Raw genomic sequence first — 8,480 nt, 5'->3', positions numbered from 1 at the left:
ATTATAATTAAGTATAAAGTCTCCAAAGTTAACGATAAAAAGCGTTATTTGGAAAAATCAATGGAAAAATAAGTAAATATAGGCTGCTACTGGCGTCGTAGTGGTTAAAAGTTATCTCTGCTGTAAATATAAACTCTAAACTTTGTAAAAAAAGTTCAAAAATTGAATGATATGCCATATTTTATTTGAAAAATGATATGCAATCAGGTGAAAGAATTATTTTATGATTTACTGATTACAAATGTTAATGATTTAGTTCTAAGATTATATTACAAACATTTAGAAACCAAGGGAATTTTAAAAAGAAAAACATGCTTTAAAATTATTTTACTGTGTTTTTAATGCATTTGATACACATGACAAAAACGGGAAAAGGAAAAAAAATTTATGTGCTTAACCAACTTTGAAAATATTGCAAAATTATTAAAATGAATAAATAATTTCTTTATTTTTCAGACATATTTTTAAATATCTGATTTCAAACTCTTTTTAACGAAGTTTAAAATAGTTTATGACTATTTTTTCTCTGTTTGTTTTATTATTCATACTCGTTTATTATTGAATTGCATGTGGTTTAGGAAATGAAGTTCATAAATTCATAAAATTCGATAAGAATTTTTATTCTTCTGCAGATTTATATATATATTTGTGGGGTGGGGGGGTGAGCATGATAATCGGTGTTTTGAGATCAAAAATTTTGTGAAAAAAACTTTCTTTTTCAGAAAATTTAGTTTTTTGCGTTTAAATATATATATATACTCGTAAGATATGGTCGCTCCAATTAATTTTGAATTTTGAGAGGCCCGTCTATATTTTAGCTATTTAATTGCAATCTGATATTTTTTATGTTCTAGTAAGTGGTCGGAGCTCAACCGATATCCCCTCCCCCACCATTCTTACCTGTATTTTTAACAACCAGCGGAGGAAACAAAATTCTATTTCTCCCTATCTTTTAACTGTCGCGTATTCCTCAAATTTCTGATACGCGATTCGGAATTCATGGGTCGTTATAGTTTTGTATTACAATTGTGAGACATTTTGTCTCTTGGTTCGTTTTAAAGAACTCCTCAATAAGGATGACCAAGGATTATTTCAGTTATAGCTTATTTATTTCATTATTCTAACTAACTAACTCAGTGGCGCGACAGCCCATTAAGAGGGCCAAGGCCGACTGTGCCCATCTCAGTTTTCTTGACCTTGGGCTCTGGGGTGCAGGAGCATATGTTCCGGTCAGGTGGTCAGCCGAACGCGGAACCCCCAGTGTTAGTTCCCAAGCATGCTTGGTACTCATTTTATCGACCCACTGAAGGGATGAAAGGCTGAGTCGGCCTTGCATTTCATTATTCTGGATTATATAATTATTTACAAAAAAGTTACAAAATTATACATGAGCTGTAGAGTATAATGTTTCGGAGCGCTACTGCTCCCTTTTTCGTTCATACTTTTTCTATCATAGTTCAACTAAAAAAAACTCAACTCTTCTGCGTTCAAAACTAATCTGATCTCTAAAAATCCTCTTTCTCATAAGAGACAGTCCTTTGCTCCACCCCCAATGTAGGGGACGACACTTCCAGTGTCCTTCACCCTCTGACCCTCAGGTCAGGGGTCAATCAAATGCGTGGGAGAGGAATCAGGATCCTGACAACAATAATCGAGCTTTTTTCAAATTACTGAAAGACAGAAAAGAAAAATACCTCTATTAATTACTTTCCTCAATTTCCCCATTGAAGTACTGAGGGAAACATCATTTTAGTGCAATAGTAATTTTCACATACTCGTAATTCTTCTATATAAATAATACCCTAGGGTCAAAGTGCGAAAACTTTTTTAAGTAAATTTTCTCTAGTTTTGAATATGCCACCAGAAAATTTAATTAAACAAGAAAAAATTATGTCGAAAAAAAGAAAGATTTTTCCTATTGTTTTCAAAAAGGAAAGTGAATATCCTGGAATAAATTTTGCTCACTAAATATGGATTCTAGTACAGAATCCACTAATCTCTAAATTGGCATCCACGCTTTTTAACTTTAAAATTCTATAGTTCTCCTTAAAATCAATAAAACAGACTCTTCTCTCTGGAAATCAACCAATCAGAGGAAAGCGCATTTTATACCCACCACCTTCCCCTCTTCTTAAATTTCTCCTCTCTCTCATTCTGTTTATTTCTCTTTCTCAATTTATCTTCATAACTCCTTCGTTCCTCCCTCATTTTTCCCCTCTCATCCATTTTCCTCGAAGAGAACTAATTTCACTAATTATAAACAAGAAATGTCGAAATACGTGGTCAGTGATTTAGAGATAGATCATTGCTTTAATTCACAGTTGTCTAAAAAAAACAGCATCTTTTTATAAAATAAAATGACTATGAGATGCATGTCAGATTCTCAAACACTGAAACTTGATTTCTAAATCATTTTGATTCGAGTATATAATTGTTCCTGCCATTAGCAGAATTCTGTTTCATTTTTAAAAATATCATATAAATCAAGTGCTTCGATCGAATGTCTATCTTATTTTCACCAGAATCACTAAATCTTCCGTATGTCATCTTTAATCATTTAATCTTCATTATTTCATGAAAATTGCTATTTCTCAATTTATTTCCCCTTTCAAATCAAATGTGACCTCTATTTATAAACTAGTTTACTTAAAAATTATCTGGAGAAAACAAATATAGAGCAATTTCATAGCAGAAATTATGTTTTGTTTGCATCTAGAACATTCTTCAGGGGGAATAAATTTTCAAAATTTCAAGATTAAATTTTCATACACTGTAAAAAAATAATTGAAACTTCAGAAGAAATGAAATTTACAAAAAAGAAAATAATTAAAAAAATAAATATAGATTTTTCTGTTTTTTTTTTTATCATTCAAAAATATCCATAAATTTCTGTTCCTTTTACAGACTTTCATCTTATATTTTATTATTTAAAGTTGTTTTTTTTCCTAAAATAGTTTTTTTTATTTTCCACCATAGTCATAAAAGAATTGCAATGGTCCAAACGGTCGATTTAATCAAAATTTTAATTTTTAAAATGTAATATTGCTTACCGTAAGATAAGTTTAACTTTTTTAAAAAATGTTACGATTTTTTTCTGTGCTTGTTCTTACTTTAAGAATTTTTTTTAAATATTTTTTTAATATCATATAAATTTAACTTCATTGATAAATGGATACACTAGTTGACTGTCTGACTACTATCTGTCTTTAAATTTTAGGCAAGTTTAATTGCCAGACTTCTTTTATAAGTTTGGGCAACTATAGTTTTAAACCTTTTTACACTTAAATATGACTTCAATAACTAATACTATTAAGATGATGACAATTTAAGACTTTTTCTTGACGAAACAGTGGAGCTGCCGTGGCTTAGTAAATAGAGAGCTCATCTTCCATTCAGGTGACTCGGGCTGAACCATTGCATTGACTGGTCATACGAATTCTGCTTTTAGCTCGCACCGATCACAATGTTTGTCTAGTTATTTTATATAATTTTCTCTTCTTTTAACAGAGCTTTTCTTTTTTTAAAAGTAACAAAGTTTGCCAAAATAACAGTATTTATCTCTTTAGAAAACAAACACTCGTTTTTTAAATAACTATATTTTTCTGTGAAACAGACAGTCAGCTGAATACTGAGACACTAACTAACAGTTTTTTTTCTCAGGTAAATTTAATAATTTTTTTCTTCTTTTGCAGTGTTATAAAGTTAGTTTAAAGGTTCAAATAAAAACTAAAATCCAAACGAAAGTATATTTGCTGAAAGGAACGATAAATAATAAATTAAGTAGGTATTAGATTTACATCAAATTAATGGAGAAGATTTTACTTGAATAGCATTAAACTTTTTTTTACAAAAAAAATTTTTTAACTCCTTTTTCATATCTCTTCGGACCATTTCTGTGTCATTTTAGAACTTTTGAACCTTTAATTTATGGTGTTGAATGAAAGATTTCTAAATTAGATAGGTAAAGAAAAATAAGCAGACACTGTTTTAAATGTGGTACAACTTTATGTGTTCTTTTAATATATTTTGATCACTCATCTCGATAAAATTACAACTTCTCATTTCTTTAACTGTCCTTTGAGGATAGGATAAGAGCCTGCTGATGTACAGTCCTCCATTCAAGGTTCTGAACTTCAGATTTTAAGTTTTAACTAAATTTTTCAGGTATTATTTTATTATCCTTCAGCCTTCTCCTTCATTGTCTTCTGCTTGGCTTGAATCTACTAGGTTCTGTTTGGAAGACACTTTTCACAGCACTGTTATATCACTCATTGACTAAAACTCTACTATCTCTCGTTATTTGTAACAGTGTCATTAACAATCTGTCCATATTTTTCAAAACTCACGATTTATTTCTGCATTTCCATATTTTATTATCACTGAAAGTTTCTAAAATTTTCCACATAATCTTTTTTTTAAAGATTAACAAATGATTCTAATTTTTTTTCCATCTCTGTATAGAGATCACTTCCATATAAAAACTTACGTTAGAGAAAAGTTTGTGTAAGAGTATTTCGATAGAGCTAAACTGCTTATGATGAGTTGCAAATGTTTTAGATAAAAAATGAATTTCAACATTGTTTTGTCAATAATGAATGCGAACAAAGTGTTAATACCTTCGATTACAAATTACTTCTGATAGGTTACTAATATCGACCAAATAGCAAAAACCGTTGGTTAAATTAAAGACAAACTAAGATGGAAAGAGTTTCTATTTCAAATAGAAGGTATTTTTGTCATAAAGAGAAACACAAGGCAAAAAAAATACTCTTACGCACAAAACTGAATCATGGTAAATTTCTTACAAGCAAGGAGATTGCAAATGGAAAAGAAGTTATTTTCACCAGGGAACTTTTTTTTTCGCTTTCTGTTGCATTTTTTCAACAAATCTTAGACACATTCGTATCGCTGATTTCAAATCTGCAAATAGAATTCCACCTCCAAGCTGTAGGTTATTTTCTAAAATTACACTGCTAGTCTATTTTTTGTTAATACGTAACTGTTTAAAAACATTATACGTAACAGGGTATCAGTGAATGTTGCGACAAACTTCCAGGGGAGTTAAGGTGTGTTATCAGGATTGAAATTGTGTATGAACTAATGCCCGAAAATTTCACCATATGCTGTTAGGGGCACTTACCTGTTTTGAACTGTTTCTTAATGAATTTCTAAGCAAGTGGTAAAAGAAAAGTGCAATTGAAATATTTGAAAAAAAGTTTAGTATGCATGTTTCACTTCTTTTCCTTTCAGTAGCTATTGTACAGCATTTAATATTATTTAAATGTCCAATTAATCGATTTTTTCTGTTGAGAATTATATAACAATAATTTTAATTAGCATCAAATTACATTATCAGTAAAATAAATAATAATTAAGCTATTATAATTTAACTTCATGTACCTCCAATTCTATAATCTAGCATTTGTTCAATTTAAATTTTTTTAAAACAGATACAATGCGCTCTCTGAAACTCTATCTTAATGCTTCGATATCCTAATCTTAAATATGCTGATTAATTTGTGCAGACGATATTTGATGTTACGATGCCAGACACAAAAATCTACCTTTTCAAATCAAACAAGCATTTTTTAATGGTTTCGGATTTCTGACTTTTAAAATACGTATGGGGGTAATAGAAAATGGAAAATATAGTACTAATATCGAAGCAGGAAGGCAGTCGAAAGTCCACCCCCCCCCCTCTAATGTTAATATAACTTTTTTCGTATTTCACTATCGGGTCATTCTTCAAAAAGTAAGAACAAAATAAATAAAAAAATCCCTGTTTCCGATTCTACAACTTTACGCATTCAAGATTATTTATAAGTATTTGGCAGTCACAGAGACAAATTAATTGAACTTAAAGTAATTTTTAAGAAGCTTGCTTCTGTTCAGTTTGTCCAACATTGCTGTTCTGTGTGACTTACACTGAGAAAAAAGTATAGTAAAAAATACCAGAATATGGTTAAACTTACCGGTGACAAGAAAACCACAATAATTTTTATCGAAGCGCTTTGGTAATGATTTTGATTAAATTATCCGTAAACTATATGGTTATAATGTGTGATAAAATGTAGTAAATGAGGCAAAATTTGGTAATTTTATCGTGACTTTTTGGAGCATGGTATAAAAACAATTTATTTGGTTAAATTTAATTGGCAGTTTTATATTGGTTGCTAAATGTTAGCTAATAAGAACTATAATTTTGAAGACCAGAATGATGGTATCTTCTTCAGCTAGATTCTTTTATCAGATCATAGAACCTTCTACCAGATTCTGTTCTCATCTTCTTCTACCAGAAATGCCTTTATCTTAAAAATATAGAATTTCTTGGAAAGTATAAGTTATAAAATTCTGAGTTGCATCAGCATCAAGCTGCTAATGTCACAGATGCAAGAATATGTAAAGAAAATATTATAAGATAAAATAAGTAATTACCTCATAAGAGAGGTAAACGTATCAGCACAGCAAAAGAAAAGCAAAATCATTAGCAACAAATAGCAAACTAAATCTGCACTACTGGAGCACAACAACAAAGCACTACTGGAAATAGCAAGCTAACTATGAAATAGGAAATATTTTAAAAGCGAAATTTAAGTAGAAGCACTGACGTATATGGTAGCATCATCAAGGGGTAATTATCATGCAGTCAGTACCTCAGTTTGAACGATTAGCAGTATATAACCTTAAATAACCATAATACTGTCCCGAGAAAAGAACAAAATAAAAAAACAGCAAGTCAGATAAGGACTATATATACCGAAATAATGAGAATCGAGGTTGAAGCGCATGAAATCACCAGATGGGAACGGTGAATGTTCGAGTACAAAACATGTATGTGAGTTCGAGAAAGTGCAAAAAGATTAAATAAATAATAAATAAAAATAAAATATATAAATAGAAATAAAAATAATCTTCAAGAGCATTAAATTTAATAAATTAACGCTAATAAAGCGATAGGAAATATGGACCAGTTCCCGATTATGTTTCAATGTAGGTAATGCAGTTGAACATTCAATGCTTAGGTGGCCGTTCTATAGCATCTGAAGAATATGTAAAAAACTACTGTTAGTTCCATTGTACATAGGATCAATATTTTTTTCCCTTTAAGCTTAGAATATTTGGTAAATTTGGCTTAAGAGTATGATCTTTATTCAATAATTAATCAGTGTGACGACTTTTATTAAATAAAAAATAAATCTTAGGGTGTTCTGTTGCTTACATGAACTTTATCCGCTTTAAGGATTTAAGTCAAAACGCACAAAATAAAGCAAAAATCACATAAGCATGTTGCTATTTACAAAACCGTTTTAAAATTAACTAAGAAAATGTAGTCCCTTTTTTTCACTATTAGGCAGTCACTTTAGATTAAACTATTGATTATAATAATTATCAACAATTTTATGAAATAATAGTATATATAACAAAATTTTATTCGAATGCGGGTTTGGCCAAACGAAGAGCATTCTAACTGCATGGGTTTCGATATGCGATTTCTAGATGAACGTTTCTAAACGAGGATGAATATTTTCCTCATATCATCTTCTCAATCGTAAGTAAAAGAGGGAATGATTTATTTGAAAAGTTTAAAAACTCTTGACTGCTCAGCTACAGAGAGTTTAAAGATCCGAAACACAGCGAAAAATTATGATACTGCGTCGTACCTATAAAGTGAGGCCCTCTCCATTTTTTAACAAACAGTTTCACTAATCAAATAAGACAATAATATTAAAACTAAATTGGATTAAAAAAATTACAGTTTATTTCTATATTTATTTTTTTATTTACTTTTGTAATTTCTCACATCCGGTTGAAGGAATTTTGTTGGATACTTTTGAAATAGAATTTTTGAGCTGCAAAAGATTTTTATTGTGTATTTCTTTGCGCAATCTGCGAAATATGAGAATATTGCGCTTTTTTTATAATCTTTTCATTTAGAAATTTTTTTTGAAAAAAAAAATAGTTCATTGGAAAGCTTATCACGAGCAATTGAAAGCAAAATTGGTTTTATTAAAATGCTAAGTAATAATTATGATCAGATATGTAAGGAAAGAATTAAAAACTGAAATAGATGTTAGTGGAGATCAATTTACAATATATAAACTTAAGAGGGGATTGTGAGTAAAATTTGCTTTTGTTTTTGCAAAAATTAATTCAAAATAATACTTTCATTTAAGTTTTGAAATAGTAGTGAAAAAATTATTTAAAATGTTAAAATTCTGAGTAAGAAGCTCCATTCTTTTAATTTTTTTTAAAAATATATTTACTGGACTGTTCCATATTGATTATGAGGGGAAAATAAATTTGAGCTAAGTCAAATAAAGAATTAATAAGTCAATATGGCAAAAGAGTTGAGAAATCATTCAACATTTTGCTGAATTTCAAGTTCTTTAAAATAAATTTTCTGCAAAAAGTACACAAATTAGAGATTTTTCATTTTTACATAATAAAAAGTAAAAATTAAACTCAAATATTTCTTATTA

This window comes from Parasteatoda tepidariorum, chromosome 1 (assembly GCF_043381705.1).
Source record: "Parasteatoda tepidariorum isolate YZ-2023 chromosome 1, CAS_Ptep_4.0, whole genome shotgun sequence".
Lineage (NCBI taxonomy): Eukaryota > Metazoa > Arthropoda > Arachnida > Araneae > Theridiidae > Parasteatoda > Parasteatoda tepidariorum.
The sequence above is the reverse complement of the archived record's forward strand: the minus strand, read 5'-3'. Positions refer to the sequence as shown.